Here is a 21,149-nt window from a genome sequence, read left to right on the forward strand (position 1 = left end):
CACCAACTAAAATCTCACCTATTTATTTTTAAATCGCACCTATTTTTTTAAGACTAACTAAGCCTTCTTTGGCCCCTGTAACTGGAACCTTTCTTGAGGGGGGCCAGCAATGTCTGTGCTGCTCCTATGGCATATATCTTAACCTGCCTTCTACTTCTATGCAATGCCGTGGGTTTCATGTCCTTAACATAGACAGGGTTCAGTAGATATTGGTTGAATGAGTGTTGATAAATTGAATATCTTAAATGGGGATGACAAAAGAAAAAAATGGTTAATATTTTTACAAAATAAACTTTTGCTTTAATCACTCAAATCATTTTATTTTATTTTTTTTAAACTCAAGTTCTTTTTTTTTAAAAAAAGATTTACTTATTCATTCAGAGAGAGAGAGAGAGAGAGAGAGAGGCAGGCAGAGACAGGCAGAGGGAGAAGCAGGCCCCATGCAGGGAGCCCAATGCGGGACTCCATACTCGGTCTCCAGAATCACGCCCTGGGCTGCAGGCGGCGCTAAACCGCTGCGCCACTGAGGCTGCCCTAATAAGTCATTTTAAATGCTATTTCTATCCATGTCTTGGCACTCCAACAAATGAAACTGTCAGCGATTTGTCTAGTTTTAGTTTTTAGCTAGCAGGATGTTATTGGAAATAATGATGTTGGTATAGCCTTATTCCTTGCCTTTATTGTGGGAGGAAACTAATGCCTTATACGTATTACTAAAGTCTAGATTTCTCCAATGAACTTAAAGGGATTTGAGAGTCACCTGGAAAGACTGGCTTCTGAACCAATTTCAAGGTGGATTTTTAAGACTACAAATGGGAATTTCTGGTTTGCTTTCAAATGGTTCTGATATTCTTCATTTTGTTATGTTTTTCAGCTGGTACTGGTTATCACTGCACTTTATCAAATGGCATCCCCATTTCAATTGAGAATGAAGAGGTTCTTGGATAAAGAACTTTAAAAATCAGGTACAATAATAACGTCATAGATGATTCTTGGAATTTGCTAAAATGAAATGCTGCATCTAAGTGGAATATAAGTACAACATCTTAGCCATATAAGATCATTATCATAAAGTAATCATCATGATTAAAAAAACTCTAATTGAATCATTATTCTTTCCAAAAGATTTGAATTCTAAGAATACTTCTCAGAAGCTCTCAAATTTAATATGGAGCAGGAAATATTGCAATGAGTCCTCAAGAGTGAGAAATATAAAAAACAGTTGTGCTGTTCTTTCATTGTGTTTTTTAAATTTCATTATTCATAACTGTATAGTACTTATGCATGGTGAAGAATGTAGTCATAGGAGAATGTATCTGTCAGCATATTAGTATATAAAAAAGAATAAAAGTAAAAATGAAATAAGCATGCTCAGTAGGTTCTCATATTTAATATTTGAAACTTTAGCTATATATTCCTTTTGAAACTAATATAAGAAAAGAATAACATTTTTAAAGCGTGTATGTCATGACTAAGTAAAAGAAACTTTTATGTAGATGGATAAAGCTAGCTCTGTGATTTCTTATTTTGACTGCTTGGACAATACCAACAGCAAGATAATGGCCCAAATATGCATATCAATTTGTAGCTGTAGCTACAAGGACACAAACGATATTTTAATATTCAATTAGAAATATTACATATATAAAATCCATAGAAATCTAACACTAAATATTGTGGTGGTTAAGATTTTCAGTGAAGTCTATAGCCAGTATAAAATTTCAGAATTTCAGGTATGCGTGGGTGGCTCAGTGGATGAGTGTCTGCCTTTGGCTCAAGTTGTGATCCCAGGGTTCTGTGATTGAGTCCTACATCAGGGCTCCCCATAGGGAGCCTGCTTCTCTCTCTGCCTGTGTCTCTGCTTCTCTCTGTGTGTCTCTCATGAATAAATAAATAAAATCTAAAAATTAATAAAATAAAATTTCAAAATAATGTTCAGAGTTTGAAAGTACGATAGATATCACAAAGGAGAAAGAAAAGAAATTGTAAACAACTCAATAAAATGTTTGAAGGATCTACTAAGCTTGATTCTTTGTCTATAAGATTAAAAAATGAAGTGCCTAATCTTACATATTTATGAGTTATATTTTAAGATGCTTTAATTTAGTCATTCCATTTTTCAGTCTTCTCCTATCTTGACATTCTGAATCCCATTTGACCTAAGTAAGCTATTTCAGCAGGGAGCATAGGCTATGCTCCAGTAATAAACGTTAGGGGCTTGAAACAGGTTTGTTTCTTGCTCCTGTTACACGTACATCAGTAGTTGGCTGGGGTCTCTGCTGTACATTATTCTCATTTAGAGAGCCTGGCTGAGGAAGGGGGTCTACCTGCATTCTTTCACAATTACTGGAAGGAAAAAATAAAATGGAAAATAGCACAAAATATTAAAGCTTCTCCCTAAACGTGATATTTAGTGCACTAATGAGTTCCACATCCACCTAGAAAAGATTGGAGATGGCAACTCTTTTAACTCATTCTCTCTTCAAGCCAGATTTGAGTGTTGCTTTGTTTTCTAGTTGCAGAACTAGAGGGATATCCATGGATGATAACTTTCTTCAAGGACGAAATATAAGAGAATGTTATATGGAGCAATAGGGTAAACTGTTTTCTTCTCTCATTTGTTTATGGATTCATGGTCTTCTTTTGCCCCCAAGGAGACTATAATTTGGTGGGAAACATAGGTCTAGGCTCCATGAAACAACTGAAGAATGAGGCAGACTATCATATCATTCCAGTGAATGGTGATAGGCCACATAACAAAATCAAAAAGGTAGATGAAATTCAGTGAAAGATCAGTGTTGAGTAACTTAAGAAAATTTCCTTGAAGAAAGTATACCATTAGATGGACACAAAGTATTAGGTTTAGGTTGACAGAAAGAAGGAAAGCATGTACTCTAATAAGAGACACAGCAACTAAGAAGTCAGAAATGGGAATTAGCAAGGAAAAATCAGAGATGAAATTTTCTCAACTGGAGTAAAGGGTGAAATTAAAAGTTGAAGTGACACATTAGGGTTAGTTTTCTGTGAACTTGAACACCAGGCTAAAACAACACCAGGCTAAAACATTTATATTTGACCTGATGGGAAATAGTAAGAAACTGGATTCAAGCAAAGCCAGAATAAAAGAGTGTTTTAAGTTATAGGAGTTTTAGGACAGCTGGGTGGCTCAGCGGTTGAGCATCTGCCTTGGGCTCAGGGCGTGATCCCAGAGGAGTTCTGGGATGGAGTCCCACATCTGGCTCCCAGTGAGGAGCCTGATTCTCTCTCTGCCTATGTCTCTGTCTCTCTCTGTGTCTCTCATGAACAAATAAATAAAATCTTTAAAAAATAAATAAATAAAAGTTATTTTAAAACATTTTTATAGGAGTTTTAAGGATACATCTGAAGAAGAAATTCCTAAGAAGTTAATATTTTGTTACAAAAAATTTTTTGAGAAAGCTGAAGACAGGGTTCCTTTTAGACCTCAAGGAATCTGGTTGGGGAGATAGACTGTGCCTTTGAGATAAAAGTAGTCTTTGGTTAAAGTATAACTTTGGTCACTGATGCTTTTCCTAGAAATAGTTAAGAAAAATAAACTTTAATTCAATTGTCCAAAAAAGTTTAGATTCTTCTGCCTGGAGATAAGAGGTTGATTTAGTTTATGTTACAATGATTAAGAAACCCACACATATACCATAGAAGGTAAATATGTATATATGCTACCTAATAAGAGAGCATATTGTGTTTTTAAATCATGAAAAAATAAAAATTCATTTTGCCCTAGTAATTAAAACATGGACCATGGTTTCACAGGAAAAGCATGGATCATGGATCCAAGGTCTGCAAATTGATAGAGAAGTAGAGAAGGTTAAACTACTCTATCTTCTAAGCCTCAATTTACCCAACAATAAAATGGCAATAATAGGGGTACCTAGCTGGCTCAGTTGGTAAAGCATGCAACTCTTGATCTTGGGTTGTAAATTTAAGCCCCAAGTTTGGGTAGAGTTCACTTAAAAATTTTTTTTTATAAATAAGATGGCAATAATAACTGTATCTACCTCAGAGCTGTCATTAAATGATGAACCATATATAAGGTACCTAGCATATAATTGGTATGGTAACAGTAACGGCAATGATTATATATAAGTAATTACTAAATATTATTGAATTGAGTTAAATTTAAGGAAAATTTCCTGTCTTCATATATTTGTAAAAATTACAAAATTAGGGCAGCCCGGGTGGCTCAGTGGTTTAGCGCTGCCTTCAGCCCAGGGCATTATCATGGAGCCCTGGGATTGAGTCCTGCATTGAGCTCCCTTCATGGAGCCTGCTTCTCCTCTGCCTGTGTCTCTGCCTCTTTCTCTGTGTCTCTCATGAATAAATAAATAAAATCTTTTAAAAAATCACAAAATTAATAAATCCTAATTTATTAATGATTTATGAACTAAAATTTACTTCATAATATTATTTTTATTCTAAAAATAAGTAAAATAAGAAGTAAAATAAATTTTAGGTCAGAGAATACAATGTTATATTTCTAATGTGTTTGTGATCCTTGATGGATTTGTTTCAGTTAGCAGATGTCTCTCTTCCTACCCCAAAGGCAGAAACTTTTATCAGTGACTATTCCCCAACTGTGGTGAGGAGTGTACTCCTATTTTTCAGATGAAGCTATACAAAATAAGTAGCATTCAGGAAGTTTGTTGAAAAACCAGTACTTTAAGTCATGGCATTTGGTTTACATCACTGTGTTGACTTTGTTGTCCCTCAGTAGTTTTATAGCACCTTGCTTTTTAGAGGAAAAGTTGTGGTTATGAGTGTGTCAGATCTTCAAACTATCCCAAGGACCACATTTGGCCAATCTAAGGTCCCTAAGGATTTAATCCTTTAGGATTTAATCCTAAAATTGTACTCCTGGTTCTTCCCATATCTGTACTATACATTGAGTATAAGAGATCTGAGAGTATGGTAATAAATAAAATGAAAATGAAGAATTAAAATAGAAATTCATATTTGAGAGCCTTAAGTAGTAATCATGAAATTTTAATTTGAAATTGTCTTATTAAATTTTAATTTGAAAATGTCCTGTATAGAGGCTGTTGGGGCTTTTGGCTTAATGGAATATTAAGGTCTGATACTTCCTCTAACTGGGTGGATCAGTGTAGTGAGATACTAGTGTTCTTAGTCTATACAGTTATGAAGAAATGAACAATGGTAATCTTTCTCCTGAAGTATTTATTTTGGTGGCTCCTCAAGAGATAGTCCAGAGTTTCTGCTTTACTGGAGAATCATCTACCTCATTACCACTTTGGCATCACTGATCACATATCTTAAAATGGATTGTGTGTGTGTGTGTGTGTGTGTGTGTAGAAAAAAAAATCACTCAAGATGGCAAAGTAAATTCTTTGTTACTTAGACTAGGTAAGTATTTCAGCCTATATGCGAAGGGAGTTTTGCACAAATGCATTTGACAAAACACTGAGGAAAATAGACTTTTGTTACTAGACATGAGTGTCTATGCCATACAAACAAACAAACACACACATCTAACCCCTCCTAAAAAAAATAAATAAATAAAGAGAAAAGGAAAGGGGGAAAACACCACAGCTTAAATGATAGGTTTTGTAAATGCTCTGCTGTTTTACAATTTTACAATTGAAATCACAGTTTCCTTTTTCTTCTTTCTACTTTTATACACACAGCCTAGAAGATGGACTTTTGGCAAGCCATAATAGACTGCTCCTTTCCCAGGTATCTCCTGCTTGTTTCCTTTATCTGTGAATAGGAAATGGCTTAAAGGCACCTGTGTGATGAAGGTCCCAGGGGCAGCTGCCTGACTAGTGAATGCCTGATTATGTGTTAACATGCTTTGTCAGATATTGGCAGAATCTGTTCTCTTCTTTTGCCTTTTCAGCAAGGGTACCATTGACAGCCTGGCTACCCATTTATAGAAATGTTGTCCATCAAACTGTGAGGAAGGACAATAGTGTTTTTCTGTGGCCAGTGACTGTGGGAAACTTTTCTTTGGCTATTCAGGCAATTTTTGTAGCTTGCTCTGAAGAGGAGAGACTGATGAGTGCAAAAAGTACAATTAAGCAAAGCCAGACTTCAATTGAAGGCTCTAGTGTAGTCTGCTGTTCTCATTTTTTTTTTTTTTTATTTAGAGGGGGGGAAAACCCTATGGGTTTTCACGTTGCTGTGTGGCATTCAGCAGGGGGCTATTACAATCCTAAATTTTTTTTCTAGACCACCTAATTCTAAGTTAAAATTAAATGTAATGAGAGCCACTTGGAGTTCTGAATATTTTAAAGCATAATTCCCACAGAAGGGATTCGACCTAAACTGCAGTGAGCATCAGTTGGCTAATTATAGCTGCATTTTATATTACAGCAGGTGTCAGATGCAGTCATCTCAATAAAGTCCACATAATACTCTGGGAAATAACAAAGACTTTTCTTTGAATGTGGGTACTAATTTCTGCTAGGTGTCATATGAGCCTTGATACTTCTTATTGGCATTAACAAGAGCACTGCAGCACTCAGAAATGCTTTTTGCTTGGGATGAATTGATACTGTAAAGCACTTACCAGTCAGACTTGGCAGATGTCAGTAGTTAATACTAATGTTGCAGAGGTCGGAATATAATGCAAAGAGTCTTATGTAAATACTCTTAGATGATGGGCTGGTTTTGAGAAGGCGCCTGAGCACTGCACCAACTCACTTAATGAAAGTTAAATAGATAGCAGTGGGATATCTGCTTTTAGTTTGGCTCCTGCTTTATTGCAAGTCCTTCAGAAGTGAAGGGCAGATGGTAAGGCAGTAAACTAGGTGAACAAAATACACTGGACTTGGATAAGGACTTTTTATGTTCGCAGTACTTTCCTTGAACTTGTGTGGGTGATTCAAATTACTAAAGTGACAGGGCAGAGGCATGCCTGAAGATAAGGGCTCCTGTGCATATCCCATCGATAAAAAATAAATTAAAGTTAGAAACTATGTCTGCAGCTAAAATACAATTAGGCAATGGACTAGGCAAAAGGGATGCCACTTTAAAATCATGGTAGTTGTTCTGCACTGCTCCATTCTTTTAGAAGTTTTACAGTTTGTCAAACCTATTGTAGTCATGTTGAATCATAGCAAATGAGATAAAAATGGAAGACCTATTAAAATCTTGTTATAAAATACCAAAAAAGATAAGACACAAAGGCAGTTGTCCTTAATTATATCCCCCAAATCAGCTTTGGGGTCTCATCTTGGTAGGTTACAGTTTATGTACATCTCACAGCAAATTCTGTAGGGTGCTATCAGCAATAAGGCAGAACTTTAGGAGTTTAATATTCATTTACCATTGATTCAAACAATGAATGAATACTGGCAGGAGCGCAGCCCTATTAAGCCCAGCAGTAAAATCCAAGATAAGAACGAGAACACATTGTCCCCAGAGTGCTGACCATTAGTTCACAAAAGCAGTGTCCCTCATAGCTGTTTGAAGATCTTTCTTTCTCTCTTTCTTTCTTTCTGGGGAGAGTAGGGGAAGGGACAGAGGGAGAGAGAAGGAGAGAATCTTAAGTAGGTTCCATGCCCAGCATGTAACCCAACGCAGGGCTTGATCTCACAACCCTGAGATCATGACCTGAGCCAAAATCAAGAGTTGGACACTTAACTGAGCCACAGAGCCACCCTGTTTTGAAGATTTCCGTTAATTCTTGTTCAGATCATATATGATCATGGATTTTGGTAATTCCAGGACAAAACTGTGAAATAGTATGAAAAGTTGCAGATAAATCACTACAAAGGAGAACAAGTAATCTGCTAATGGCAATTGTTTCCTTACAGTCTTCAATAATGTTCAAGTGTTTTTAATATTTAAACCTCAATTGTAAATAATTTTATTTTTTCTTACATAAATGTAGTATTTATTATAGAAAATTTAGAAAACACAGATAAGATTCAGTAAAGAAAATCCATCTACTACAGTGACTCAGATAACTATTAGTATTTTGGCTTCTATCATGTTTACTCTTCATCCTGCATTTATATACACATATAAAATGTTTTAAATAATGGAATTTTAAATAATGGGATTTAAATATTTTATAATTATCTTTTAAAACAAACCTTATGATATACTAAGATAATAAGAATATTATTTATTTATAAGAATAAATAAGAATATTTATTTATTTATTTTTAAATATTTTATTTATGCATAAGAGAAACAGAGAGAGAGAGAGAGAGAGGCAGAGACACAGGCAGAGGGAGAAGCAGGCTCCATGCAGGGAGCCCGATGTGGGACTTGATCCCGGGTCTCCAGGATCACACCCTGGGCTGAAGGCAGTGCTAAACTGCTGAGCCACCCGGGCTGCCCTACTAAGAATATTTATATTATTTAAAGTTTAAGGGGATCCCTGGGTGGTGCAGCGGTTTGGCGCCTGCCTTTGGCCCAGGGCGCGATCGTGGAGACCCGGGATCGAATCCTATGTCGGGCTCCCGGTGCATGGAGCCTGCTTCTCCCTCTGCCTATGTCTCTGCCTCTCTCTCTCTCTCTCTCTCTCTCTGTGTGACTATCATAAAAAAAAAGTTAAACAAATAAAAAAATAAAGTTTTTAAATTTATTTGTTTATTAGAGAAAGAGAGAGAGGGAGCACAGAGGGAGAGGGATAGGGAGAAGCAGACTCCCCTTTGAGCAAAAAGCCTGATGTTGGGCTCAATCCCAGGACTCTGAGATCATGACCTGAGCCAAATAAGGCAGATGGTTAACTGACTGAGCCACCCAGGTGCCCCAAGGATATTTATATTATTGTATATTCTTTCACAACACATTTTTACTGATTATATAATATTCTAGTGCATGGATATGACATACTTTCTTTTTAAATTTGCTATTACTGTTCATTTAGATTATTTCCTATCTTTGTTTTAAAGTCTTCTCATCTGATGTAAGTATTGTTACCCAGCTTTCTTTTCATATCCATTGCATGAAAAATGCTTCTCCATCTGCTCACTTCAATCTGTATGTGTTTTTAGGTCTGAAATGAATCTTTTGTTGGCAGCATATAGATGGGTCTTGTTTTTTTATCCATTTCATCACCCTTTGTCTTTTGATTGGAGCATTTAGTCTATTTACATTCAAAGTAATTATTGATAGGTATGTATTTATTGTCATGTTGTTAATTGTTTTACAATTGTTTTTGTAATTCTTCTCCATTCCTTTCTTCTCTTGATCTCTCATGATTAGTTTTCTTTCTTTAGTGATAACTTGGATTTCTTTCTCTTTATTTTTTTGCATCTCTATTACTGGTTTTTGATTTGTGGTTGCTATTCAGTTTATATATGACATCTTCTGAATATAGCAGTCAGTATTAGGTTGATGATCACTTAAGCTTGAACCCGTTCTTTACTCCTTTCATTTTTGAGTCCCTTAGCTGATTTTTACAAATATACTTATTTTTACTGCTTTTGTGCTTCCTCTTTTCCCTTACTTACAGTCTTTCCTTTCCATTCAAAGAATCCCCTTTAATGTTTCTTATAGGGTTGGTTTAGTGGTCATGAATTCCTTTCACTGTTGTCTTAGAAACTTTTCATTTCTCCTTCTTTTCTGAATTATAGCCTTGCTAGCTAGAGTGTTCTTGGCTACAGATTTTTTCCTTTTCTGCACTTTGAATATATCATGCTACTTTCTTCTAGCTTGCAAAGTTTCTGTTGAAAAATCAGCTGATAGCCATAAGGGGTTTTTCTTCCATGTAACTGCTTTTGCTGCTTTTAAAATTTTATATTTATCACTACTTTTTGTCATCTAAATTACAATGTGTTGTGGTGTGGACCTTCTTGGGTTGATTTTTGGGAGGGACTTCTGTACTTCCTGGATCTAGATTTCTGTTTCTTTCCCCAGAATAGGGAATAGTTTTCAGCTATTATTTCTTTAAATAAATTTTCTGCCCCCTTTTTTTCTCTTTTCCTTCTGGGATCCCTATACTGTGAATATTATTACACTTTGTTCTCATCTTCTATAATTTTCTTTTCTCTCAGCTGCTCAGCTTGATAATTTTGCATTACTCTGTCCTCGAGGTCACTGATTTGTTCTGCTGCTGCTTCTGGCCTACTCCATTTCATCTAGCTTGTTTTTAATTTCTATGTTCTTCATCTCTGGTTCTTTTTTATCTCATTATTAAGAGTTTCACTGATATACTCTACTCTTTTCTCAAGTCCAGTGAGATCTTTATGATCATTATTTTAAATTCCCTATCTGTTGTATTGCTTATCTCCATCTTGCTTAGGTCTCTTGCTATGATTTTTGTCCTGTTCTTTCATTTCGGACATATTCCTCTGTCTCCTTAGTTTGTCCAATTCTTTGCGTCTATTTCTGTGTTAGGAAAGATAGCTACAACTCCTGTACTTGAAAGTAATAGCTTTATGAAGAAGAGGTCCTATAGTGCCCAGCCATGCAGTGTTCCCTGTTCATCAGAATCTGGCATTTTAGGGATGTCTCCTACGTGTGATGTGCATGCCCTGCTGTTTTAGCTGAGCTACTTTTTCCTTCAGTCCAGTTGTCTACAGTAGCTCTGTTTGCCTATTATGGACAATGTTTGGTTCCTATTGTGTTAGTGAGCCAGTCTAGGGATGCCTTGGGCTTGAGTTGAGTCAGACCAGATGTTTGCCAGAAATGCAGTAGCACCAAACTGCAGGGTGCTTTCCCTGTGTTATCCCCTGAGAAGCTTTCATTAGTTGGCAGAGCTTGCAGTCCTAACAGTTGTCTACTTCCAGCCTACTGCTGGGGCCTCCATCTGACTGGTGTGTGGGTTATCTTTCCTTCTTTCTGGGGCAGGAGTCACTTTGAGTGGTGCTGGCCAATGTAGAGGATACTTGCACACTGCTAGGTCTATGGCACTGCCTTGTATGGGCTCTGTCCAAAAATGTATTGGAAAGGTAGATCCATGGAAGCACAGTATGGGGAGATGGGGCAATAAGACAGCAATGATAGCAAGCTTTGCATGCCCGGGTCCTCTGTGGGAGGGGTCCTGTACCGCCTGGGCTGAGATGGGCTGTCAAAGGAGTGGATTGGCTGAAGCACAAACTGGGGGCAGAGGAGAGGGTGTTGGGCATGGCAACAGTGTTATTAAGTTAGGTAGTGAGTCCTGGGGTGGCTGTGTGTTTATGTTAGGGGATGGGGAAGGGAAATGGCACCTGCCAGTTCCTTTTTCTTGGAGGAGTTCCTCATAATTTCTGTCTCTCTGAGATATACTCTGAGATTAGTAAATAAGTCTACCTTCCATATGCTCCAGGCACCTTTCAAACTGCTGCTTCTATGCTCTATTTCCATGGGCTGTTTGTTGTGCTGTCTTTTTTAAGGGTAAGGACTCCATTTCCTCTTACCCACTTGGCTCTCCCAGGGCTGATCTTGCTGATTTTTTAAAATTCTAGGTTTTAAGTCCCACTGGTTGTAAAAACCCATGAAATTTGGCTCCTCTGTTTTTCAAAGCTAAATGTAATGGGAATTCATCCTCTGTGGGCTCTCCAGTGTGGAGGTCTGTTTCTCTTCCTTCTCCATGCACATAGCATCCCTCCCTCCTGCAGACAGTCCTGCAAATCTATTTAGTTCCTGACTGCATCTGGGTCCTTTCTACCCTCTTGGATGTAGCTTCTTCTCTACCTTTAGTTGTGGAATTTGTTTTGTCTTTGGGTCATTCTCTGGGTCATTTATAAGGACATGAGTGTTTTCTAGTTGTATCCATGAGACAAAGTGTGCCTAGGATCCTCCTACTCTGCCATCTTCTCTGAAAATCTAGATTATTTCCAATCTTTTGCTGCTACAAACCACACTGTAATGACCACTTATAACTAGACTTTTTTTTCTAATTCCGTGCTAATTTGTTTATTCCTGGTAGTGGAAAGGCTGGATCAAAGGGCATGTGCCAAAAAAAAGACATCACCTTTAATAAAAGCTATAGATTTTAAGATACCTTTCATAAAGAAGAAAAATATCTTAATAGGAAATTTTTTATTGGTTTCCATTTAGGTTTGAGATTTTAATTGTTGAGAGACTTTAAAGTCAAGAGTTTAGTTAATACTAAATTGTGAATAGAACAGAATTTTTCATCTAACTAAGAAATGGATCAGTTATTATCTGATTAATATACAGGTGGCTTCTGTAGCCAGGATATTTTCAGTTTAAACAGAATCTATGCAATATATATCACCTGGCAGCATAGTGCGAATATTCAAGGTATGGGGGCATTATTTAGGCCTTTATGTGGAAAGAGCTCTAGTATATATTTAAATATTATATGAGCAAAGAGTTTGGATGTACATTGGATTATTACTGCATTAATTGGCACTATCCCTTTAATATCATGAATTTAAATAAAGAGTGAAAAGGCTGCCTCCAATTTAAACTATCCAGTTTCAACTGGCCTTCACTGTGGCTTAGAAAGCTTTTGGTACATAAGTTCTTTCCATGTTTCACATAATAAATATTCCAAACCTTCCTCATTCTCCCTCAGGCTAATCTAGGAAGACTCATAAGAACCAGAGAGAGATTAAAGGCACTAATTTCTATGTTTTGCATTGATAGCAAAATAATGTATGTTTTGCTTTAATAGAAAATTAGGGATAGTAAGTGATCTTGGAAATATTGTTGGGCTTTGTCTTTTTCTAGATAGGGTACCATAACTGTAATCATTGAACTTGAAGTGGGAGAGGTTAGCTGATTGCCTTAATATATGTAACCCTCAAAGAGAGCTAAGATACTCCTGCTTTGTAATATTTTTAGTTCAGTGCCTATATCCTACCTTATTAATGCATTCTCTCTGAGATATAATTATCTGTATAATTTAATACAGTCCCTTAAATTATTTCACATAGCAGATACAAATTGAGACAGTTGCCTGATATTTGGCATTCGAAAAGCCTGTCTGGGCTCTCTGTCAACATGGTTTTGAGGAAACCACTTCTTTTCCACTTCTAGACATTAGTGGATTTTAACAGCTGGGTGTGGCCATGGAAAAAGTAACTATAGGCATACCCTGAGATATAAAATCAGAGGCTTAACACTGGAGGAATAAAGAATTCATTAAAATAATCCTAACAGTCTGAATAAACAAGCAAATAACAATAATAAACCCTGGAATTGGGGGACCAGTGCCTGTTTTATATAATCCTCCACTTTAGGGATGGACATAATACCTAAACAGGGTTCAAGAAAGCTTTCCATGGCATATTTTATAATGGGAGATGTTAGGTAAGATTTCTTTCCTCAGAGAATATCTGAGGATGTACGTTTAGGACTGCTGGCAGCTATGTCACTTTTCCTACACAGAAACTGCCTGTGGTAGGAGAGAATAAAGCCAACATGGGACAAAGAAATAGAATAAGAGGCAAAGTGAGGAGAGATACCAAGAGAATGCATCCAGAAACAGCTGGGCAGACAAACTGACCCATCTGATTCTATGCATCCGAAAGGCCAGTTTCAACACTTCTGTGTTATGGCTAAATAAACCACCTCATCTCTTTTTCTTCTTTTACTTCAACTACTTAGAATTGGGGTTCTGTTACTTTCATATAGAGTCCCTGCTAACATTCTAAATTTCCTATTTGTGTACCTAGTACAATTTATAGAGTTTACAGTTAAAAATTAGAAGTGGGTTCCTCTTCTCAGAGCTCTTAGTAGGGAACCAAAGAGAAATATTGAGAAATCACACTAGAGGGTTCACACAGTCCATGAATCCTTCTAATTTTTGTTTTAGTGACTATGTAGTAAGCAGTTTAATTTCAGTTCTTAGATTAATTTAAACTGTCATTCTAATTTTTTTAAAGATTTTATTTATTTATTGAGAGAGAGAGAGAGAGAGAGGCAGAGACACACGCAGAGGCAGAAGCAGGCTCCATGTAGGGAGCCAGATGTGGGACTCGATCCCGGGTCTCCAGGATCACGCCCTGGGCTGAAGGCGGCGCTAAACCGCTGCACCACTGGGGCTGCCCTGTCATTCATTCTATTATCATTTATTGATGTTTTTATATATGCAAGGGATAATAGTAAGTACTACAGAGAAGTAAATAAAATAGCTCTCCTACCTTGAGGAGGCTGCCAATTTGGTAATAATCATAATAGCAAATATTTACATATCTGGGCATTGTTCTAAGTGCTTGACATATATCCTTACCACAACCCCATAAAACAGGTGTTAGTATTTCCTCCATTTTATGGATGAAGAGACAACCACAGAAGCTTTGAGTAGCTTGTTCACGGTCCCACGGCTACAAATGACAGAGCTGGAGTTTGCACCTGAGCTGTGTGGCCCCAGAGCCTGAGTTCTTAATATTTACTCTACTGCCTCTTCTGGTAGTAAAGGCTAATACTTTATAATAAGAAGTCTTTATATAAAAAAATAAGATGATATCAGAGAGGGAGACAAACCATAAGAGACTCAACTCTGGGAAACAAATTGAGGATTGCTGAAGGGGAGTTGGGTGGGGGGATGGGGTAACTGGTGATGGACATTAAGGAGGGCATGTGATGTTTTGAACATTAGGTGTTATACGCAACTGATGAACCACTGAACTCTACCTCTGAAATTAATAATATACTATATGTTAATTAATTGAATTTGAATAAAATAAAATTTTTAAGAAGATAAAGTATAATCATTTGTATTATTTATATAGTATGTTTCAGAAATGGTAGATCTTAACTATACCTGTATAGAATGACTCTATAAATTGTTAAAGTATTTACACGTGTAGAAACATCCTCATCTCTTGTACATAGAAAAACACAGCATGGAGAAAAATAGGTTCAGTTACTTGTCTAGCAATTAAAGCTTCTCTCTATGAACACAAGCTTCTTTAGTGTTTTCTAACATTTAACCACTTTTATTTTGCTGATTCCAAAAAAGGTACATTTATTTTGGGTATATAGGAAATATAGAAACATATTTAAATCACCCAGAATTGCACTATCAATAAATACCCATTGGTAATATTTATTATTTAGTTTATGGTATGATCTTACAATTTTTATTTCTGTTAAGTAGGACAGTAATATCAGTAATATCAAAAATATCTCTCCATTTTACTTAGTATGAGAATATTGATTTTAATATATCTTTTTAAGTTTCTATTCCAATTTAGCTTTATGGGGATGCCTTTCATATTGGGTTTTTGATCATTTATATTGAGACTGGTTGATATAACACTCAACTGCATTAACATGGTTTCTAGAAACCAAGAGTGTATACCAACTATACATTTCATAGCTGTTATACCTCATTTAATTTAGTGTATTTTCCTGGATACTCATAAACAGGACAGATATGCCATTTCTTGTTTGAGAAGCACCAATCAAATTTCTTTTTTTGAAGAAATAATTCTGTCTAGCTTTTGTTGGAAATATTACCCCCAAAACCCCTAAAACTATTTGATTTTTTAAAAATATTTCATTATTAAAATGTGAGTATTATGGGATTTTAATCCTAACTAGTATCAATCAATGTCTTTTTAACATGTTAACTGGAATTAGTTGAGTTAGCGTTTTGGAAAATAAACCAGTTACTGGGAGTGAGGAGAATGAGACTGAAAAGAAGTTTAATCCAATAGTCAAGTGGCATGGATTCAAATCCTGCCTTTACCATAGCCTCATTGTATTCATTCTCTGTACCTCAGTTTCCATGTCTGAAGAGTAGGAAGTCTTATTATTAGCTATCAGTTATTATCACAATTTACAATCATTGATCTGCATTAAGTAATTAATACATGTAGATGTTAAGAATATTATTTTAACAAGTTTATGTTTTTAGCACCTACTATGTGCAGGACACTTTAAGGTGCTAAGGATTCAGCAGTGAACAAAACATATTTAAAAATAAAATCTCTGGGGGTGCCTGGGTGTCTCACTCAGTTAAGTATCTGACTCTTGATTTCTGCTCAGGTCCTGTTCTCAGGGTTGTGAGATCAAGTCCTGTATTAGGCTCCACCCTGGGTGTGGAACCTACTTGAGATTCTCTTTCTCCCTCTCCCTCCAGTCCTTTCTTCCTCTTTCTTTCCATCCCTTCCTCTTTAATAATAATAATAATAATAATAATAATAATAATAATAATAATAAATAAAAATAAGTCTCTGACCAAAAAAGAAAAAAATGCAAAAGAGATAAGTGTGCCAGTTTGGGGGAGGAGAATTTAATGTTAAACAGGATGGTGAAAGAAAGCCTTGCTAAAAATATGATTCTGGAGTAATCATTTGAAGGGAGAGAGGGAGTAAACCTTGCAAATGTCTGAAGAAAAGGAGTTCTAGACAGAAAAGACAATGCAAAGGTCTGGGAAAAGTTGTAATTAGTGGATGATGTAAATAATTCTGATATGTAGAAATTCTGACATGTATATTGGCTGGGGTCATGCCGACACAAAAATGACAGTTAAATTAGAATTTAGTTTAAAATTTTAAAACGCTGTCTGATTACTTGCTGGCATGACGTAAGTTCTTCTGATTGCTCTGCAGTGAAACTGGTCAAAATTATTATTATTTTTTTTTAAATTATTTTTAAAAACTGGTCAAAACTGGGACATTTGGTGACTTGGATAGTTAATCATAGGCCTTTGGCTCAGGTTGTGATCTCCAGGTCCTGCGATTGAGCCTCACACTGGGCTCCCAGCTCAGTGAGGAGTCTGCTTCTCCCTCTCCCTTTGCCTCTCCCCCTGCTTGTGCTCCCTCTGTCTCTCTTTCCGGTTTCTCTCTCAGATGAATAAATTTAAAAATCTTAAAAAAAACTGGTCAAAATTACAAACAACAAACAAAACAAATCATGCAAAACTTTTGGAAATGATCCTAAGGCAAATGGCAAATGAAAAAAAATCCACTCAAGAAAATCTAGGTTAGAAAAAGAAAAACAACTAGGTTTGAAAGGCAAGTCTGTGGTATTTGAACCACTTCCTTTCTCCCGTCCCAAACCAGGGAGGCAGATTCCCCACCCTCACTCTCCTATCTCCCAGTTAGAGGGCTTTCTTCCTGGGACTAGCAGGACCCTAGCATTTCTCACCCTGTCCCCAACTGCCTGTTGTCCAGATTAATTACTGAGTGAGTGAGCAAGAGGTAGAGGATCCCTTCTGCCCAATCCCGGCTTGTAGTACAGAGGCTCTACCTTGGAAGTAGCATGCTAGAAGAACTAGGGTCCTGATAACCATTCCCGTAGCTCCTGCCATGTTAGTTTCCTACCAGAAAAGGCAAGTTAAGAGGACCCTGAGCACTGACTCAGAGAGTTTGTCTTAGAGAAGAGGTCAGGCCATGAGCCACATATCTTCTTATCTCTCCCCAAAGTAATTGTCTTCATTTGCAACAGAGAGTGGAAAAATTTAAGCCTAAGGATGCTCTCAAATATAGTAGATGTGTAGTAAAAAGCAGTTGGGAAGAAATTTGATTTATGAATCTAATGAAGATATAGCCAAGACTGAGGCTGATTAGTTTGCAGGATAGAAAGGAAAATAAGACAGCTGAGAGAAACTTTCCTGGGGTTGGAACAAATATTCATGTCAAAAGCTATTCCTTCAAAAGAGCCACGATTTGATGAAATTTGTTTGTACAGAAATTAATTCCTTATGGCATTATTGAAAACAATGGAGCAATCAGCCTGCAATTAGTGGAGTTTAAGAGCTGGGTGTGGTCTGAGAGAGAGAGTGACTATAAGCATTCCCAAAGTTGTGCCTCCTTGAGGAACAACATCAGCAGTGTAACAATGTGGGAGAAAAATAATCCAGCCTGTCAGTAAACAAATAATGAAATAATCTCACTGTGGAAGAGAGGGTAGCAGTACCCAGAGCTGCAATATATTATCAAAAATGTTCAATTTCCAATAAAAAATTATGAGGCATTCAAAAAAATAAGAGAATATAACTCATACATTAGGGGGTAAAAGCAGTCATCATAAACTACCTGTGAGAGCAACCAGATATCAAATTAATAAAAAACATTAATATTTTAAAATTATTTTTATAAATATTAATAGAAGACTATTTCAAAGTAGCATATATATATATATATATATATATATATATATATATATACACACACACACACACATATATATCCACAGAACTAAAGAATGACTAAAGAAGCAAAGGAAGGTATGATGACAATGTCACATCAGATAGGAAATATTAATAAAGAGGAATCATAAAAATGAACTAAGTGGAAATTCTGAAGTTGGAAAGTACAATAAATGAAATAAAATTATTCAGTAGAGGGTGTCAACAGATTTGAATTAGCAAAAGAATTAGTGAATTCAAAGATAGATTGATAGGGATCATACAAGCTGAAGAACAGAGAAAGAAAAGAAGGAAGAAAAATGAACAGAGCTTCAGAGATATGAGCCATCATTAGATATACCAACATACAAGTAATGGAAGTATCAGAAGGAGGGGAGAATAAGAAAAAAATATTCAAAGAAATAATGGCTGAAAACATCTCAAATATATTGAAAAACAATAGCCTACATATTCAGTAAGCTCAACAAACTCTGAATAGGATAAACTCAAAACCACAGATACAGCATAGTAAAAATGATGAAAGTCATAGACAAGGAGAAATCTTAAAAGCAGCAAGATAAAGGAGATAGTTATAGGGAACCTTGATAAGATTATAAACTGACTTTTCAGTAGAAACAATGAAGGCTAGAAGGTAATGGGCTAAAGTATTTAAAGTACTCAAAGATTAAAAAAAAAGTTCAAGCAAGAATTCTATAACCAGCAATGCTATCTTTCAAAAATGAAGGCAAAATAAAGACTCCCAAATAAACAAAAACTGAGAGAATTTGTTTCCAGCAGACCGTTTTTACAAGGAATACTAAAGGAAGTTCTTCAGGCTGAGAGCAAGTGACCTCAGACAGTAATTTGAATATGCACTGGTAAAGAGCTTCTTGGAGTAACTGGCTGATCTCACCAGTTGGACATGGAAATTGCATGAGCCTGGATATCTTATTGTGTCAAAAAGTAAAGAAATATTCAAAGAATTATGGTGTCATGTTGAAAGAACACACACGGCAACCTGAAGGCACTTCCATTGGGTAAATCTCAGACAAATGGGCACCAAAATAAGTAGTTTTAGTAATTATTTATAGCACATTGAATCAAACAGTAAACCATAAGTCCATACTGATAAAATAAGTAACTAAATTTTTAAATTTAGTTATTAAATAAATAGCTAAATTGAAAGTAAGATGAGGAAGGGGATAGTTACATAGTTTTAAAGTATCTTTTCACAAAACTCTTACTAATTACATAAGGGAAAAGAGAAACTTTATAGTGAAGATGCCATGGCAGATATCACTTAATTCAAATTATCAATGTGAATATCAATAATAGGGCAAATTGAAATCATGAGATGCCATGCAATGTAAATAGTTCAACATCTCTGAGATATTCTAGAAAAATATTCTTACCTAGTCATGATGGAATATAAGGAAACATCAAACAAATCCAAATTGAAGAACATCTTATAAAAACCCCAAATGAGGAATATTCTACAAAGTAATTTTCAAAAGTTCAAAAGTGTCAAGGTCACTTTGGTGGACTGAACCTAAGGTGACCACCCCACACGTACAAAGATCCCTGTCTGTTGGTGTTCATACCTTTGTGTAATATTCTCCCCTTCAGTTTGAGTAGAACTTGTGACTTGCTTTTAACCAATACAATATGGCAGAGGTGATGGGATGTCGTCACTCCATAATTATATAGGATGTATATAAGACTCCGTCTTATTAGCAGAGGCCCCAGAGACATTCTCACTATCCTTGAGGTAAGCTGCCATGCAATAAGTGGCCGTGTTGAAGAAGCTCACATTGTAGGGAATTGTGGACTTCAAGGTGGCTTCCAGCAAGAAATTAAAGCCTTAGTCCTGAAGCAGCAAGAAAATGAATTCTGCCAACAACCTGAGGGAGCTTGGAAGCAGATATTTACCCACGTAGCCTCTGATGAGATCACAGCATTGACTAACAAATACAGTTCAGCCTGGTGAGATCCTGAAGCATAGAACCCAGCTAAGCCAGGCCTGGACTCCTGATCCACAGGAACTTTTAAATTATAAATGTGTGTTGTTTTAAACTAAATTTGTAGCAATTGTTATACCATGCATAAAACTAACATAGTTGTGAAAGTCGATTAAAGACTAAGAAACTTTCAGATTAAAGCATACTAATGTGTTAGACAATTAAATGCATGATTCTTTTCTTTTCCTTTCCTTTTCTTTTTTTTTTATTTTATTTTATTTTTCTAAGTACTCTCTACACCTAATGTGGGGCTTGAATCCACAACTCTGAGATCAAGAGTCACATGCTTCACTGACTGAGCTAGCCAGGCACCCCTGCATTGCATGATTCCGAACTAGATTCTTCAGACAAATCTTTGGAAAACTTGAACAAGGTCTGAGAATTAGGCAGTAGCAGTGTGTCAGTGTTATTTCCCCGATTTTGATGGTTATTTTGCAGTAAAGTAGGAAGAAATGTGTAGGAAATAAACATTAAAAATTTAAGGATTAAATAAAAATTAGTTAATAAAAGTGTTTTTTTCTTCACTTTGCCTAACAAGATTGATTATTTTTCTACTTAATTGAAGGAAGCATTGGTTCCTTCCACCTTTCCCCTAACGAGTAGGGAAGGGAATAAAAAAGAGGAAATTAATATTTGATAATCAATAACTGTGTGCCAGAACTCTAATATCCACTTCACATGACTTACCTACATTTAATCTTTCTAACACATGCTAAGGTAAATATCATTATCCCTACTTTATAGATCAGTTAGATTGGATTGACATTCCTATTTTGTACTACTTCCCTCCACCATGTGACTTTTCATTACCTCCCACAAGAATGGGCAGAGTCTATTTCCTCATCTTATTATTGATGTTGATGTTAGTCATGCAGCGTACTTTGACCAAGTATAATGTGGGGAGAAGTGATGTGAGTCAAGGATTATTATGTGAATTGATTTCTTTGTTGTGCTTCTGCTGTTCACCATGAAAAGAACACGCCTACACAGCTCCTATTCTGAAGAGAATAAGGAGAAACATAAAGTAGATCTGAACCTAATTCAAAGCCTGAAGCCAATCCAAGCAAATCTTGGCAGAGCAGAATCACAGTCTGCCCAAAGACTTGGTTATTGTTGTAAGCCCCTGAAATTTTGGGGTTATTTGT

General features: G+C 36.2%; 1 long non-coding RNA gene across 2 annotated transcripts in view; it reads left to right on the plus strand.

The window, feature by feature from the left end:
* LOC144320466 (uncharacterized) overlaps positions 1-21,149 on the plus strand; it is a 69,846-nt gene that overhangs the window by 13,821 nt on the left and 34,876 nt on the right. For both annotated transcript variants that reach the window (XR_013386038.1, XR_013386037.1), the window contains exons 2-3: positions 875-965; positions 5,682-5,730. This is a non-coding gene — a long non-coding RNA (uncharacterized LOC144320466). The remainder of the gene's footprint in view (positions 1-874; positions 966-5,681; positions 5,731-21,149) is intronic.

This window comes from Canis aureus, chromosome 9 (assembly GCF_053574225.1).
Source record: "Canis aureus isolate CA01 chromosome 9, VMU_Caureus_v.1.0, whole genome shotgun sequence".
NCBI classification, from domain to species: Eukaryota; Metazoa; Chordata; class Mammalia; order Carnivora; family Canidae; genus Canis; species Canis aureus.